A 17,500-nucleotide genomic window follows, 5' to 3' on the forward strand; every position below is an offset into this window, starting at 1 on the left:
ATCCCTGCGATGCGCGGCTCACGTCACACCCGGGAGGCTGAAGACAACACCCAGCAAGAGTATTTACACTTCTCGTACATATCATTATGCTCTGAAGTTGATTTTCACCGCCGCGAGTGCACGTATTCCGGGATTAATTCACACATCTCGGTACAGATCAGGCATAAATGGCTACATAGAAGTAAGGTATATTTGGGGACATATCCGTCGCATTGGTCCTTGAGCCTGTAGTGGTTACGAACCCATCACCGCGGGACACGAGCCAGCGTGACATCCGAGGTATCTCAGTTTGGCTTCCCCAGGTTTCCCCAGGTGCCCATTGATCAACCATCCCGAAAGGTGGAATGAACAGCTGGGTGAGTTGCACGCCGACCGGCCACGGCAGGATTCGAAACTTGATAATTCCTGTATCCCTTTTTCCTGCATCTTAATCTTACCTGGAACTGCAAGTTATTTTGTTACTTTTTTGCAATCGTTGGGCTTTAAAGTCAAAATTTTGGCTATGCCGCAGGTTTCAATTCACCTGACTTTTCTTCGTAAATTCGACAGCAAATCACTTAAAAATAGAGTCATTTTAATGGGAAAACACTTTGCAACACTGCCAAAAGCATGTCATTACTGGTGTCAAAAATATCAAGTGGCATAAACTACTGTTAAAGAAACACGGAATGTAGATATCAGTTTCAAGGTTGGACAGGAAGTGTTTACAATCACTGGCGGTGAGCTGCCCTGCACGGCGACGAGTGACATCACGCGTACGAATTGGCTCACTGAAAATATCAAGGCTAGTTAGGAGGGACGCTGTTCAGTGAGCTAACAAGTGTGTCACACGAGGCACGTTCTGTGAGTATTCGGCTGGAATTACTTAAAACTACGTGAGAAATGAACTAGAAGGATTGTAAAGAGTGAGGGCTGACGCAGCGCATCCAAGGCGTCGCCCTACCACTCTGCTATACTTGATGGCGGCCATTTATTTATGGAAATAGTAATTTAGGTAATGCAGTGTTTTCAGAAGCATTGTGATGACATTAATATTAGGGAACAAAAGTATTGTAGGAACTCGGCCCCAGAAAGCAATACAAAACACGAGTACACCGCCGCTAGCAGACAGCTGAGGTGGCGCGTTTACACTTGACCGACTCCTCTGTTATGCTAATCGTGGCGGAGATTCCCTCCTCCCTCGGCGATACACGCAGGGATGGCGCAACAACCCCGGCAATCAAAGAGCTCCACGGCCGCTAAGTATAGGGCAAACTTCCCTGGTCATTAAGTCCAACCCTACACTCGCCGGCAGCCTCGGGGCGGTCATCTGTCCGGCATCCTAGTACCCATGATTGGGCACCGCAGCCTCTCCATGCGACCCCAGTGAGCCTGGGCCACCCCGGGCCCTGGAGAGGAAAGACTGGCACACGTAGCTTTGTAGACCTTTAAAGCTGAGATATTTTTTTAAAGAAAACAATAGTGTTTACTATTTTTCTCGAGAAGCAGCACAAATATTATGCAGTGTAGTCCATCCCTTACTTTTGAACAGGCTAAAGAATGAAACCGACTTAGTTATGCAACGTGCGTGTATGATGTATCCCTCAATCTTCGCCATAATGGTGAGTTGCTACGTGCTCGACGTCGATATTCCGAAACAGGCAATGTGGAGGTTGGGATGATGGTAGCAATGCGCCAGACGATGACGAGTAATGTCAGTGTCTGCATACTCGTTTTTGTCATGGGTGTATCGGGACGCAAGGCTGGCCTGGGGAAGTACATGGTAGCCCACACATGGTTTGAAAAGGTTCGGACAATGACATAGTGCGTAGAGTCGTGTGGCGTAAGTTCGTGTGTGGTGGCGCTTCACATCATGATGCATTGCAGGTCGTCCCAACACTAACGTATACTTAATCTGCCTCCCCCTCACCCCATCTTTCCTTTCCCCCAGGACGGTGTCGTCAGCGGGGGTCCTGGGCGCCACCTGCTGTGCTCGCGGGTGCCCGGCCTCACGCCCGCCAGAGCCGCATCTGTACGCGGGCGCCTGACGCCATGGTGGCCATCAGTGAAGGTGCGAGGCGGGCCTGCGAGTGCCAGCGGCAGTTCCAGCATCATCGGTGGAACTGTTCCCTGGCGTCTACCAGCAGCAGCGCGTTCGGCCACATCGTTCTTGTGGGTCAGTTAATAATGGCTGGCGAGGTTTCATCCATGCTTTTCTAAACTACACATTTCAGACATTGATTGATATTATGCAGCTTGTATGGCACTTACTAACACAAAGATGGAAGCGAGCACCTTGACAGTAACACCCTCGTTCTCACTCGTCAGGATGTTACTTGTACTTCTGTCGCTCAGGATCATATGTAATAATCATAATATAAGAGTAAGACGATATAGTCATTCATGTTTCTGGGCTTCTAAAACTCCAGATGAACCTCTTAAAGTAGCCCGAGCTGCACGTACTGCATTGCATCCCTGACCATTAAGCTGTCGTGGAGGGGAAGGTATATGTAGCCTTTCTCCGCACTTGAGCATGGGATTAACCCTTGCGACATATCAGCAAGCCATCCCCGCTCCCAGAGGCTCTCAGCGACCGTGTCCCCATTATTCTCCCGCCGCCGGGCAAGGGTGAGCAACCAGCGCCCCACAAGGGTTGCTTCGTCCCCTCAACACGTCTCTTTCACTGCTCCCTGCCTGAGCCCCTGTTCCCCCTACTTATCTCCTTCTCTGCCCTCAGCTCTATTTGTTTACGTAATAGCATGTAATCCTCGTTTTGTACCGATTGTCATTTTTGTTCTCTAAAACCCAATTCAAAGGTCCATTAGCCTGGTAAGATCCCCCCGGGACATGGTCAGCTTGCCATATTTCTTCACCGAACAACACTCTTCTCGTAAACCTTCCTACAAGATGAGCAGGTTTGTTATGAGTGTTTACCAACTACGTGTCCGTGTTCATGTAACTTTCAACTTGCTCAAAACTCCTCTCGAAGATGATCTGCAGACCGATTTACTGCGTGACATGTTCACTATTCAGGGACTGGCCTGCACCCCCTCGTTGTGAAAGCGTTGTGGACAGTCAATGAAGAAAGTCTTTTGTGCCACCAGTCTTAACAATCAGTTACGGTACATTCTCCTGGATGATCCTTTTCTAACGGAGGGAATCTGGCACAAAAGCCACCAGTGAGGCTCGCTGCCCGCGGACATTATCTTACAAAAACCAAGGGGAGTGAGTTGAGCAGGGCAGGATGGGGCCCCGGACGCATTTTTACACTCTGTATACTGACTCAACACCATACCCTCCGGCGACCAATGAGACGCCTCAGAGACGAGTGCGTCATTCCCTCCGCCGACCAATCAGACGCTTCACAGACGAATGCATTACTATGACGTCACATCGTCGCATAAATCCTGTAATCATTTTTTTTTATTCATTTCAATCGTACAATGTGTATGTCTGTTAGCTAATGAAACGTAATGTTTTTATTCTGAGTTTTTATTTGAGTATGGAAAATACTATACGTTAAGTTACCGTGATAAATAAAGAAAAAAAATAGGATTGTAAAAGAAAATGGAGCATTTAAATGACATACTTAGGTAAATACAACTTCATTCTCTCTCTCAGGAGGTAAAAGTGAATTACCAACTAGAAAATTATACATGTATTCATAGACATTATACATAGAATGCAAAAAATATTACCTGCAGTTCAGACAAAAATAAATAGATCTCCTTAATTAGCTAACGAATGGGGTACGTTACATTAATTCTCAGAAGATACAGATATGTGAAATATTATTATGACATGTCCATTATAACACAGGGTTAATAACATTATTTTCCCTGCTCCCCCAAGAGTACCCGCAAAAAGATTTTTAAGGTAATTGTCCGTCATTGCAAATATATACAGATAATACATTCATGTACTATATAAAACTAAACAATATTACGAAAGGGCATAGAGTAATAAGAAAAGAAATTAAAATGTATATTTCATTAATTAAGCACCACATAGGGAGATACTACCATATACTGACTGGGAATAAGGCATCACAGATTGGAGAAGTACCACTGGCTGGGGAGCCCTATAGCCCCCACTATACAGGTATGTGGACTGGGTGCCTTTGTTTCATACTCATAGTATAATACATCTCAGGGGCGGTAGTGTGTGTGTGTGTGTGTGTGTGTGTGTGTGTGTGTGTGTGTGTGTGTGTGTGTGTGTGTAAGAATGCTACTGAGGAATTAGGGAAAATAGGAGGACGGAGTAGGATAGGTATTGAAAAAGGAAAGTGAGGAATTACTTTGTGAAATTATATAAACAGATGGATGAATAGTTTGGTAGGAAACTAAGTGGTGAAGAAGAAGAAGAAGAAGAAGAAGAAGAAGAAGAAGAAGAAGAAAAAAAAAATAATAATAATAATAATAAGAAGAAGAAGAAGAAGAAAGAGAGAGAGAGAGAGAGAGAGAGAGAGAGAGAGAGAGAGAGAGAGAGAGAGAGAGAGAGAGAGAGAGAGAGAGAGAGAGAGAGAGAGAGAGAGAGAGAGAGATAGAGAGAGAGAGAGAGAGAGAGAGAGAGAGAGAGAGAGAGAGAGAGAGAGAGAGAGAGAGAGAGAGAGAGAGAGAGAGAGAGAGAGAGAGAGAGAGAGAGAGAGAGAGAGAGAGAGAGAGAGAGAGAGAGAGAGAGAGAGAGAGAGAGAGAGAGAGAGAGAGAGAGAGAGAGAGAGAGAGTTTGGTGGTAAGCTAAGGCGAGGTCACTGTGGTATGACAGAATAATTTTCAACATCTAATGAGTGTGAACACAGTTGGAGATGTTACTGTAGAAAGTACGAGTATGGTGGGTATGGGAGCAGGCAAAATGCGAGCTTGTGTGGAGAGAGAGAAAAACGAACAGAAGAGAAAGCAGGATACTATATGTTACAAGTTGTAAAACTGTAAGTATGGATGGATTAACCCCATATATGTTTAAGTATGGAGATGTAGTGGTAGAGTGTATGCTATTGATATGTAAACTTGCTTGTGAACCATTAAGTGCAAGAGAAGTGGATGAAGACACTAACTGTCCCCTCTCAAGAGTAAAAGTGAGTGCAATAGCAATAAAAGGATTAGGATGCTCAGTGATCCAGGAAAAGTTTATGGGAGAATATTGACTGAAAGGCTGATGGAAATAACAGAGAAGGTTAGTAAGGAGCAAGGAGGTTTCAGGAAATTGAAGGACTGCATTAATGAAATATTTACAATTAAGATGATAGTTGATTTTTATCTAGGAAGAGGTAGAAACTATATGCAGCCTGTATGAATCTTAAGAAGACATATGATAGGAGAAGATAAGGAAGATCTATGGAAAGTTCTAGGAATATATGGTGTAGGAGGACAGTTAGGTAATGGAGGGAAAAAAAGGCATTTCATAGAGGAGCGTATTCATAAGTGAGGGTGGAGGTGAGACAGGGATGTGATGTCGCCATAGCATATCAATATCTTTACGGATGATTTTATGAGGAAAATAAAGCCAAGGTTGGGAATATTGGAGCAAGATTGAGGTTGCATTTTGCTGATTAGCCTGTGATTGGATGTTTGCAGATGACACTGTCTTGCTTGCTGACAGTAAAAGGGAACTTAAGATTAAAAATGTGGTGAATTAATTTAATAGGGTGTGTACAAGAGTGATATTGAAAGTTAAAGTAAATTGATCTTTTTTAAGAGAAGAGGATATATAGGTGGTGAAGTTCAGCACGCATTGTAGCTAGTGTGAGTGTACCACTTGCTAAGAGATTCCAGGTAATGATAACATAACATAACATATTTATAGGACAACAAAGGGTAGTCTACTTATCCGGAAACTGTGCTATGGATAAGCAATGTTTTGAACTGGTTTGGACACATTGAGAAAAAAATGAATGGTTAGTTGGAAAAAGATGTACATGAGTTAGGATACTTAATGGCCAGAACCATGACTCTTCGCATTAGGCTGATTGAGAGATATGTTTAGTGCTAGGTTGCGTTGTCTTTTTATTGCCTTTTCAATAAGGCTGCCTTTTCGTTTGCGACCCTTTCCAATGGGTGCAGCTCCTCGTGGCATGTCCACCTGGCGTCGTGCAACAGAAGTGGGCTGGCAAGGTATTTTGCCACGACCAGCTCCCTGCATAGCAGAACTACCAGTGCTGTGAAGAAGGCTGTTCAGTTGATTTGATGTTCGAACAGATTTAAGTCTTGACAACAGTTTCTGCATTCCCTCAAGAGTCTGTTCATCTCCATACTGAGTAGCAAGGTGGAGCATAGTGTCATTAATTTATGTTATTACTTGTAATACTGCTGCACCTGTAGGTTTGGTAGAATTACTTAAGTCTCCAGTTTCATTACATTCCACTTCTGGCTTTATGTTTGTAGGTGGCATCTCTACTTCCACATTATCTACATCATGAGCTGCACCATGAGACTTTTGTTTTCCTCCAGTATGTGAGTGATCATCCCTGTTACTGATTCAGAGTTTTCTTTCAAGGTAACAAAGAAATCCAAGGGTGGTACGTTTTCATTTCCAAGTGCAATACTTGCAAGCCAGTGCCTATTTTCTGGGCTATTTTCCAATATCTGAGGTAACTGCAAGAGGAACTGTTCTGAACAAGCAGCCTGATGTTTGCAAACTTTACCAGTCATACCAGTACTGCACTCGCACAAGCCAATTTTAAGATCTACAGTATACTGTATTTGTTCCTTTGACTGGCTTTTAACTATGAACTGATGCTGATCTTCATTATACCTAGTGATGCTTTCCTTACTAATGGAAATCCCAGTTGGTGGCTTCACTACTTTCCTTCTACAGAGAGACACATCAATGAGGCGTTGTTTCATATATTCATCAAATATTTCATTCATAAACATGATCAGTTGAATCGTGTTGTAGGCTTTACATCTGCAGGGCAAACCAGAAACATGTATAGCATAAATTTTTGTCCTGATTTCTAAAATATTACACATTGGTGCACAATTATTATACGTATATTATATATTATAAAGGTTTTTTTATTAGCTAAATATCGATGAACATTATTTATAGAATATGTGCATAGCAAAACATTATTTTTAGTTGTTTTTCACAGTGATAAAAATTTAATTATATGTCAGTGTACTGAATTTGTAACTTTTTACTATTAGGCACTAGTAGTTTAGTAAGGAACTTCTTTAGTGTTACAATACCACAAATTTGCTTAATATATAATACCTTGCTGCTATGGGGAAACTGTATTTCTTCTCTATCTTCTAAGGTGAAAACTGAATTTCTTCCCTATCTTGTATGGGGAAAACTGTATTTCTTCTCTATCTTCTAAGGTGAAAACTGAATTTCTTCCCTATCTTGTATGGGGAAAACTGTATTTCTTCTCTATCTTCTAAGGTGAAAACTGAATTTCTTCCCTATCTTGTATGGGGAAAACTGTATTTCTTCCCTTTCTTCAATAGGGATATCTGTATTTTTATGACAAATAATATACAAAGTCAAAATCTCTTCCAACGTCTCAAAAAATTTTCCTAGAAATTTGCCTAGGGGGCAATCTCCCCTATGGCCCCCCCACTGGCTACGCCACTGGGGAGGATTATTGGAAAAAGTACATCATTGGAAATTCGTCAGTCATCGATGGGTTCCTCCATATACAAACATTATAAGGAATATAATACATGTTTTATATGACGTGTCAGAGGTCACTTTACCATTTTCTTTATGTGTACAATGTATTCCATGTTTAACCCCATTTTTCCCGGAAAACAGGTAAAATAGTGCTGAAAGGTAGTTTTAGGATAGGGCTGATTGACCTATTAGCATTATACACATAGCATACAGTATTAACTATGAACGAATTCGCTATGAACGACCCCGTTCATCGACCTATTAGACGTTTATAGCTTGACTGAGGTATATATAATGACAAATGGCACACTAACCTGTTGAGAATGATATCTTTAATGATGCACATGGTAGATTCTGCAAAATTATTTGTGTGGTGTCCACGTAGCAAAAATCCAGCCCTGTACACAGTACTCCATTCTTCCTTCCTTTCTATCAGCTTTGCCAGATACCTGTAAATGCAATATACTTTAACTACATTGAAATAACATATTATCAGTGCATTACTTATGTACAGTCCCCTGCCACTTCCAATGCCTCCAACAATGCATTTTCGTTCCTATATCTGGCAATTGTGGCTATATTAAGACAAAACAAATACATGGTGCGAATCGTTACTAAGAGAAGGGCAGGGTAGTTTAAACTTTTTGCCTGTCATTCATCACAGGTGGGAAGGACTATGATAGTGTCAGACGAAATGTTGTTAGAGGAGGGGTCTGTACATGACATACACCAACAAGGAATGGTTATCTGTACTATACATTTTAACTGTCAAGAATGTACGCAAGTCAAAATGAATCTTATAATATGATGCATTAAAACATTCAGCAAACTGGACGATAAAGACAAGCAAGCCAGCCACCAAAACAAACGTAAAGCGCATACTAAATTTTAAAAGTATTAATCCACATCCGCATCAGTACATCTGCATTTCTAAAATTATCTTTAAACGTACACCATGTGTACATATCCAAGTGCAAAATAAACATGCTGTTCATAATAAAGATGTGCACCAACATGAGTAGGCAACTACAAGAATAATCATATCAAACTTCAGCAAACCGCAGAAAAGACAGAGCAGCCACCACCACACATGCATAGGCAGAATGAAATTGAAAATCTTATCATACATTCACTAAATATACTTTGAATGGTTTGGTTACCATACCAACGTATGTATTTTTTCCCTCTTGTACGGTAGCCTATATCTGAAAGATTGAAAGATTAATACATAATCTGTTAGTCTTCACTAGCTAAATGGAAACTGTCAAACATCCACAGATATAATACAATTGAGCTTAAAAAAATGACCATCTTATTTCATCTAAAAATTAATAATGGTCACATATCTACAATACATAGGTAACTGTACCTCATGTACTGGTTATACTTTTGGGCTTCTGGGGTCTGACAAAAGCAATTCCATTCATCTTGAAATGTTTCATCTGAATCAGCATATACCAGATTCTTTGCCACTGTCATTAGTACTCGGCGATCTTCCTTCTTGATGCCATGTGAACCATCACACAGCCACCTCCAGACCTGCTGCAGGATGTGGAATATGCACAGAAAGCGCTGAGATTCTGGCCATACAGTCTTCAAGGCATTACGCTCAGCGTCACTGTTGTCTGTTATGAAACAAGCTGGATGCCCTTGTTGGAAAAAGGCAGTCTCACCGAGCACCTTCCTCAGTAACTGAAAACCTGAAAAAATATAATGAAAGGTATATTACCATATCTACGTATTCCAACAATAGGATGTGAAACCACAGGGGGAAAATGTTTATTGCAAAATATATATATCTATATATATATATATATATATATATATATATATATATATATATATATATATATATATATATATATATATATATATATATATATATATATATATATATATATATATCTCTATATATATATAGCTTTCTTCATCCTGAGAAGATGTGAAGATGACTCAAGGGAAGAGTCCAGCTGGCCCAGCACACAGAAAAGGAGTTACTGCTGTGTTCAGTTGATCTAAGTGACTTGTAGTGTCGACGAACACAACTTCACCAGCTTCTCTGCATTTTTCATGAATTCTGCCCATAAATTCAGTGACTAACACAACTGCAAATTTCTCCCCGTCAGTTTTATATTCAATCTTGGAAGCTTTTGAAGTAGCAGCGTAGTTCTCAATGGAAGCAAACATATCTCCTCCTCCTAAAGTGCCATGGTTTGCTTTGAGCCACAGGTTCCGTATGTGATAGATGACTCTATGGGAGGATTTATGGCAGAATTGGCCTTAGTAGCGAGACTTGCACTGACATTTATTTGATCTTGGTAACATCTTGCAGCCTGCGCTACAGACATGCCTGAAAAAGAAATATGCATTTGTAATGATAAACTAGATTAAAGTAGATGGGGTAGAAATTTTATCGAGTACAGGAATATCCCACTTGTCTGTGTGTCAGGTATTTCCTCTTCCTGTATTGCGATGCATTGATTGAAAAACATTCAAACATACTAAATTAGCACAGTACCTAATTATATATATATATATATATATATATATATATATATATATATATATATATATATATATATATATATATATATATATATATATATATATATATATATATATATCGTGATTGCAATAGGAATGATGGTATTTATGAGGTAGTGAGTTCCCTTGATGTTACACTCAATAAATGTAGCCACAACTATTCTCATGTACACTTACCAATATTGAAGTACTTGAAGTAAGCATTCTTGGTGTCTGGTAAAACTCTCAGTTGTTGCAGAGCAGATGCAGAGTCTGTAGGATGATTGTGGACACCCTTTATGATGATCATACATGGATGGGTCCTGACATCCTTATCTCTCTTGTAGGTGTCTCTTGTGATGAGCTTGATTTTCATGTCCATTGTTACACTGCATCTGGCGATATAATTACATAATTATATATTAAGTCTTATAATATAATCTTCCTTCCTGGATAAATTTATATGTAGAAGGCAAAGCACTTGTGATAATTTCTAATTAATGCCTCTATGCTAATGCATGCGCAGTCAATTGTAGCAATTTAAATGTGTCTGAGTATAGTGCCGTCACAGGTAAAGTTCGGTCACAGTTTAAAAGTAAATACAATAGTCCTATAGCTCTTTGATACAGCAATACTAACCCTGTGTTTGTTTTTATAGCTCCTTTATGGCGTCTGTCGCCATGCATGCAGATGAATTTCTGGTGAAATGTGTATCTTACACCTGTGAAATATCTTGATACATTGAAGCAAACACTATTCTTCATAGTAAAATTTCTTTCCACCTCCATGCGTCCTCATCATTAAATGCATTAGTTTTCACTTGTATTTCATCTTTTCATTTTCAAAATTATATTACTGAAGCCTTCTGTTGTGAAATCAAGTTGGAAGGCCATTTTCTTTACATAATTAATGTGCTTGCTGACACTGGTGATCTGTGGAATAGAACATACATATGCAGCATTATTCTCCTGTGAATAAAAATTCAAACCAAAAAAGGAATATATATATATATATATATATATATATATATATATATATATATATATATATATATATATATATATATATATATATATATATATATATACACACACACACACACACACACACACACACACACACACACACACACACACACATACACGGTTAGCCCTTCATGGCTAGGTTAGGTTTTGGCTTGGTTAGGATAGCCCAGCAGGATTAGCATGGGTTACCTTAGCCCAAGAGAGTTAGTAGGTTAGGTTAGGTTTGCCCCCCAGGATTAGGCTGTAGGTTTTTTTTCAAAATTCAGTGCCATTCTAGCTCCTCTATTCTGGCGTACTGGTGTGAGGAACTACAAGTGTGAGGAATGTGGGAAAACATTCATGGAGAAGGGTCACCTCACCAGACACATCCTTACACACACTGGTGTGAGGAACTACAAGTGTGAGGAATGTGGAAAAACATTCATGGAGAAGGGTCACCTCACCAGACACATCCTTACACACACTGGTGTGAGGAACTACAAGTGTGAGGAATGTGGGAAAACATTCATGGAGAAGGGTCACCTCACCACACACATCCTTACACACACTGGTGTGAGGAACTACAAGTGTGAGGAATGTGGGAAAACATTCATGGAGAAGGGTCACCTCACCACACACATCCTTACACACACTGGTGTGAGGAACTACAAGTGTGAGGAATGTGGGAAAACATTCATGGAGAAGGTTCACCTCACCACACACATCCTTACACACACTGGTGTGAGGAACTACAAGTGTGAGGAATGTGGGAAAACATTCATGGAGAAGGGTACCCTCACCACACACATCCTTACACACACTGGTGTGAGGAACTACAAGTGTGAGGAATGTGGGAAAACATTCATGGAGAAGGGTCACCTCACCACACACATTCTTACACACACTGGTGCGAGGAACTACAAGTGTGAGGAATGTGGGAAAACATTCATTAAAAAGAGTGACCTCACCAGACACATCCTTACACACACTGGTGTGAGGAACTACAAGTGTGAGGAATGTGGGAAAACATTCATGAAGAAGGGTCACCTCACCACACACATCCTTACACACACTGGTGTGAGGAACTACAAGTGTGAGGAATGTGGAAAAACATTCATAGAGAAGGGTCACCTCACCACACACATCCTTACACACACTGGTGTGAGGAACTACAAGTGTGAGGAATGTGGAGAAAGATTCATGGAGAAGGGTACCCTCACCAGACACATCCTTACACACACTGGTGTGAGGAACTACAAGTGTGAGGAATGTGGAGAAAGATTCATGGAGAAGGGTACCCTCACCACACACATCCTTACACACACTGGTGTGAGGAACTACAAGTGTGAGGAATGTGGAGAAAGATTCATGGAGAAGGGTACCCTCACCACACACATCCTTACACACACTGGTGTGAGGAACTACAAGTGTGAGGAATGTGGAGAAAGATTCATGGAGAAGGGTACCCTCACCACACACATCCTTACACACACTGGTGTGAGGAACTACAAGTGTGAGGAACTGTGGTTTTGGGTGCAAACCACAAAAAAGTGTCTTTTTAACTGAAACAGCGATAACAGCCAATAATTATTGCTGGTTAAGGTCTGGTTAAAGTGGTATATGTTCCACAAAGATCAGAATATGGTTAGTAGTAGTAAATTTAGAGCACAGGAAGAGGGATTGCTTGGCTGAGGGTCATTGAGTAAGGCATTGTTTTGAGTGTTTGAACCTGAGTAGGTCATTCTTGGTTCCTTTGCAAAATATTACCCTCACACATTACTTAATAACTAAATCAAACCGTTTATGATATCAATATAATGTGCAACTATTCCATCATACTGAAGGTTGCATTGTATAACACCTCAAAGAAGTGAAACGGAGTTTGTTTACTTACTTCTCAGCTGATTGCGATGTTTACCTAAGTATGTCATTTAAATGCTCCATTTTCTTTTACAATCTTATTTTCTTTCTTTATTTATCACGGTAACTTAACGTATAGTATTTTCCATACTCAAATAAAAACTCAGAATAAAAACATTACGTTTCATTAGCTAACAGACATACACATTGTACGATTGAAATGAATAAAAAAAAAATGATTACAGGATTTATGTGACGATGTGACGTCATAGTAATGCATTCGTCTGTGAAGCGTCTGATTGGTCGGCGGAGGGAATGACGCACTCGTCTCTGAGGCGTCTCATTGGTCGCCGGAGGGTATGGTGTTGAGTCAGTATACAGAGTGTAAAAATGCGCCCCGGACTGAACCAGATCATTTGTCGCATCACGAAGCCTGTATGGCCGGGGACAAGAAAACACCCGCCCTGCCATCCGCCCGGTGGGGTAGTTTGTGCTGGGGGCGCAGCTCCTCTTTCAGTGGCAGATGCACATTAACTGAACACATTATTTATGAACGCTAGAGTTCATGTATGTTTTCACATTATCAGACAACTTTTACAGCATTCGTAAGATGCAAAATATATAAATGCTGGGTCTTTCTGAGTTCACTCTCGACTTCCGCCAGCGCTGGCCACACCCATCTCTGAGGGGAGGGGAGGGAGCCAGTGTGTGGTCAGCGTGGCCATCATTGCACCGAAAGTAAAATTTATTAGTAATAAATGTCATGCCTTGAAGGAGCTAGTTGGGTGAGCATCAAAAGTGGCCGCCCGTCAGTCATGCTGTAGGCCGCCTCCTCCCCCTCCCCAGGAAGCCCAGTCACCCCCTTAATGGCCGGCCTCAGCCCCACCAGCCACGCGTCCCCTACAATTTTGTATATAAATCACTCGTAGCGCTGGTGCCAGAACCGGTTGGGTTTCTTTATCTGTGTGCCCGTTTTCTGGCGTTGTAACGGCCCATCAGCAAGTATCCGCATGAAATCTGTGACGAGAATACCTCACATGACTTCTGTGATTCTGCGACGCCATACATGCCTGACATAAAGTGCAGGTAGCAAACTGTGGGTCATTTTCGGCATATAATCTCGTGGAGGCAAGACGTTAAACATAACGCCACAGAACTCTTCAGTGCTGCTGCTCCCGCCATCAACCCTCGGGACATCACCATCGAGGGGCCGCCCGGTGATTATGACGAAAAAGGCAAACACACGCAGACAGGCCGCCCTTGAATGTGGCATTGCTGGGTTATTGCCGCACCGGTGGCCTGGGGCAGCAGTCCTTCACCCACTTCTTCCGAACGCCGCATTACACGCAAAGAATGTCTTGGAATCAAATAATTGTCTTGATGTTAATTAGTTTTTTTCAGGAATTCATAAATAAGTAACAGCGAACATGATCTGATTTGTCGTAACTCAGTTGTGTTGATCTACGGAAAAGAATATACAATGACTTCTTGGTGTGGTTACCTGGATGGCTGAAGGCTTCCTTGACATTTTTTTCTCAACAAAGGAAAGTTCCTAGTGTGCTAATCTCTTGTGAATTATGACAGCTATGCCTCTAAAAAACAAAAATATTAATGGATGTCAGGTTAGTTATTGACAAATAGGAACAGTTCAGTGCGGTGAGCGATAGTGCACCTCTGAAGGCCCTCACCTGTTCTCCCTCACCAATCCTCTCACTGGTATCCACAGGGAGCCGCGAGGCCGCCTACACGTACGCGGTGACCAGCGCGGGAGTCACCCACAGCGTCACGACCGCCTGCTCCCGTGGCAACATCTCCACCTTTGGCTGTGACGACCGCAGGCGAGGGCGGTACAGTTCTTCCGGGTGGAAATGGGCTGCCGCGCCGACATTAGGTGAGAGGTGCATGTTAAGAATGTCCTGTTTGAACTCTTCATTCTCCTGGACATATATATCACAGACTTACTGTCATTGCATGCCCCAATACAACATATATGAAAGATGATAAACGCGGGGCATTCAGAATGAAGCAAGCTTACGTGTGCATGTACACCAAACAGCGTACTTTCATACACAGGACACCCAAATACTGATATACCATGCCATGTGTGTTTGCCTGATGTTTTCTTCAAAATGGTGTTTTCTATGCCCTCTGGCCTCAATCCTCAGAAGGCTTATGGACCTGATGGAGTGCCTCCTATTGTCCTTAAAAACTGTGCCTCCGTGCTGTCACCCTGCCTGGTCAAACTCTTTCGCCTCTGCCTGTCAACATCTACCTTTCCTTCTTGCTGGAAGTATGCCTTCATACAGCCTGTACCTAAGAAGGGTGACCGCTCCAATCCCTCAAACTACCGTCCTATTGCTTTACTTTCTTGTTCATCTAAAGCTTTTGAATCAATCTTAACCGGAAGATTCAAAAGCGCCTTTCCACTTCTGACCTTCTATCTGATCGCCAGTATGGGTTCCGCAAGGGCGTTCTACTGGTGATCTCCTAGCCTTCTTAACTGACTCTTGGTCATCCTCTCTTAGCCGTTTCGGTGAAACTTTGCTATTGCGCTGGACATATCAAAAGCTTTTGATAGGGTCTGGCACAAATCTTTGCTTTCTAAACTACCCTCCTACGGTTTCTATCCTTCTCTGTACCTTTATCTCCAGTTTCCTTTCTGACCGTTCTATTTCTGCCGTGGTAGACGGTCACTGTTCTTCCCTAAATCTATTAACAGTGGTGTCCCACAGGGTTCTGTCCTATCTCCCACTCTTTTCTGTTGTTCATTGATGATCTTCTTCCAAAACGAACTGTCCTATCCATTCCTACGCCGATGATTCCACTCTGCATTATTCAACTTCTTTAAATAGAAGACCCACCCTTCAGGAACTTAACGACTCAAGGCTGGAGGCTGCAGAACGCTTAGCCTCAGACTTTACTATTATTTCCGATTGGGGCAAGAAGAACCTGGTGTCCTTCAACGCCTCAAAAACACAGTTTCTCCACCTATCCACTCGACACAATCCTCCAAACAACTATCCCCTATTCTTTGACAACACCCAGCTATCACCTTCCTCAACACTAAACATCCTCGGTCTATCCTTAACTCAAAATCTCAACTGGAAACTTCATATCTCATCTCTTACTAAATCAGCTTCCTCGAGGCTGGGCGTTCTGTACCGTCTCCGCCAGTTCTTCTCCCCTGCACAGTTGCTGTCCATATACAGGGCCTTGTCCGCCCTCGTATGGAGTATGCATCTCATGTGTGGGGGGCTCCACTCACACAGCTCTTCTGGACAGAGTGGAGGCTAAGGCTCTTCGTCTCATCAGCTCTCCTCCTCATACTGATAGTCTTCTACCTCTTAAATTCCGCCGCAATGTTGCCTCTTTCTATCTTCTATCGATATTTCCACGCTGACTGCTCTTCTGAACTTACTAACTGCATGCCTCCCCCTCCTGCCCTGCTGCACTCGACTTTCTACTCATGCTCATCCCTATACTGTCCAAACTCTTATGTAAGAGTTAACCAGCATCTTCACTCTTTCATCCCTCACGCTGGTAAACTCTGGAACAATCTTCCTTCATCTGTATTTCCTCCTGCCTACGACTTGAACTTTTCAAGAGGAGGGTATCAGGACACTCCTCCTGTATTTCATCTTCCTTTCGGCCACCTCTTTTGTTTCTTTTTTAGGAGCAGCGAGTAGCGGGCTTTTTTTTTATTATTGTTTTATTTTTTTGTGCGCCCTTGAGCTGCCTCCTTTGTTGTAAAAAAAAAAAAAAAACCACTCACAATAATGAGACAGATTCAACAAGTTACGCACGCAGCCCCATACTCATCGGCCCCGTGTTCCTTCCTCCTCCCGGCCGCCTGTAGGTTCGGGGTCAGGTTCGCGAAGAAGTTCCTGGACGCCCGCGAGGTGGAGGGGGGCGGCCGCGCCCTCATGAACCTGCACAACAACCGGGCGGGACGCAGGGTTAGTGTCCGGGCGGGACGCAGGGTTAGTGTCCGGGGCGCCGCCTCCACAAGGCAGCGGCGGCTCCGTGCATGCTCACCAGAAACTGTTCTTGCTTAGAAAATTTGCATATTGTTGCCCTACTTGTCCCTGCTCCCACTATTCTCCAATTTTTTCCTTTGCACATGCGGCTGTTAGAAGTGTAATAATTGTTACTAAAGGTACTTTAGTTATCTCTCTTCTAGCACTATTTTCTTAATACTTTTCCTTTTGAGCATATTAATATTGGTGCTAAGAATAATATGCGCATCCGTGGAGCAGTGGTCAGCGCGCCTGGCTACGAATCCACGGGCCTGGATTCGAATCCTGGCCCGGGCAGTCGGCGTGCAGTTCACCCAGCTGTTCATCCTCCCTTCCGGGCTGGTTGATAAATTGGTACCTGGGGAAACCTGGGGAAGGTAAACTGTGGCAATCCCGGATATCACATTGGCCTGTGTCCCGGGGTATTGGGTTCTTACCTAACACAGACTCAAAAGGCCAAAGGTACAGAGATGAGCACCGCAGCACGCGCAGCTATAGCGTATG

General features: G+C 42.4%; 2 long non-coding RNA genes and 1 pseudogene across 2 annotated transcripts; 1 reads left to right on the forward strand and 2 right to left on the reverse strand.

Moving 5' to 3' along the window:
* The first annotated feature begins 9 nt into the window (after positions 1 to 9).
* LOC126989234 (protein Wnt-7b-like) overlaps positions 10 to 17,500 on the forward strand; it is a 21,031-nt pseudogene continuing 3,540 nt past the window's right edge.
* On the reverse strand, positions 7,913 to 9,290 carry LOC126989235 (uncharacterized). The gene is made up of 3 exons (XR_007743043.1): positions 8,963 to 9,290; positions 8,759 to 8,798; positions 7,913 to 8,042 (listed from the first exon to the last, which is right to left on the reverse strand). It is a non-coding gene; the product is annotated as an uncharacterized LOC126989235 (long non-coding RNA).
* On the reverse strand, positions 9,853 to 10,887 carry LOC126989236 (uncharacterized). The gene is made up of 3 exons (XR_007743044.1): positions 10,756 to 10,887; positions 10,315 to 10,511; positions 9,853 to 9,943 (listed from the first exon to the last, which is right to left on the reverse strand). It is a non-coding gene; the product is annotated as an uncharacterized LOC126989236 (long non-coding RNA).

Source organism: Eriocheir sinensis, unplaced genomic scaffold (genome assembly GCF_024679095.1).
Source record: "Eriocheir sinensis breed Jianghai 21 unplaced genomic scaffold, ASM2467909v1 Scaffold1107, whole genome shotgun sequence".
Classification (NCBI taxonomy): Eukaryota; Metazoa; Arthropoda; class Malacostraca; order Decapoda; family Varunidae; genus Eriocheir; species Eriocheir sinensis.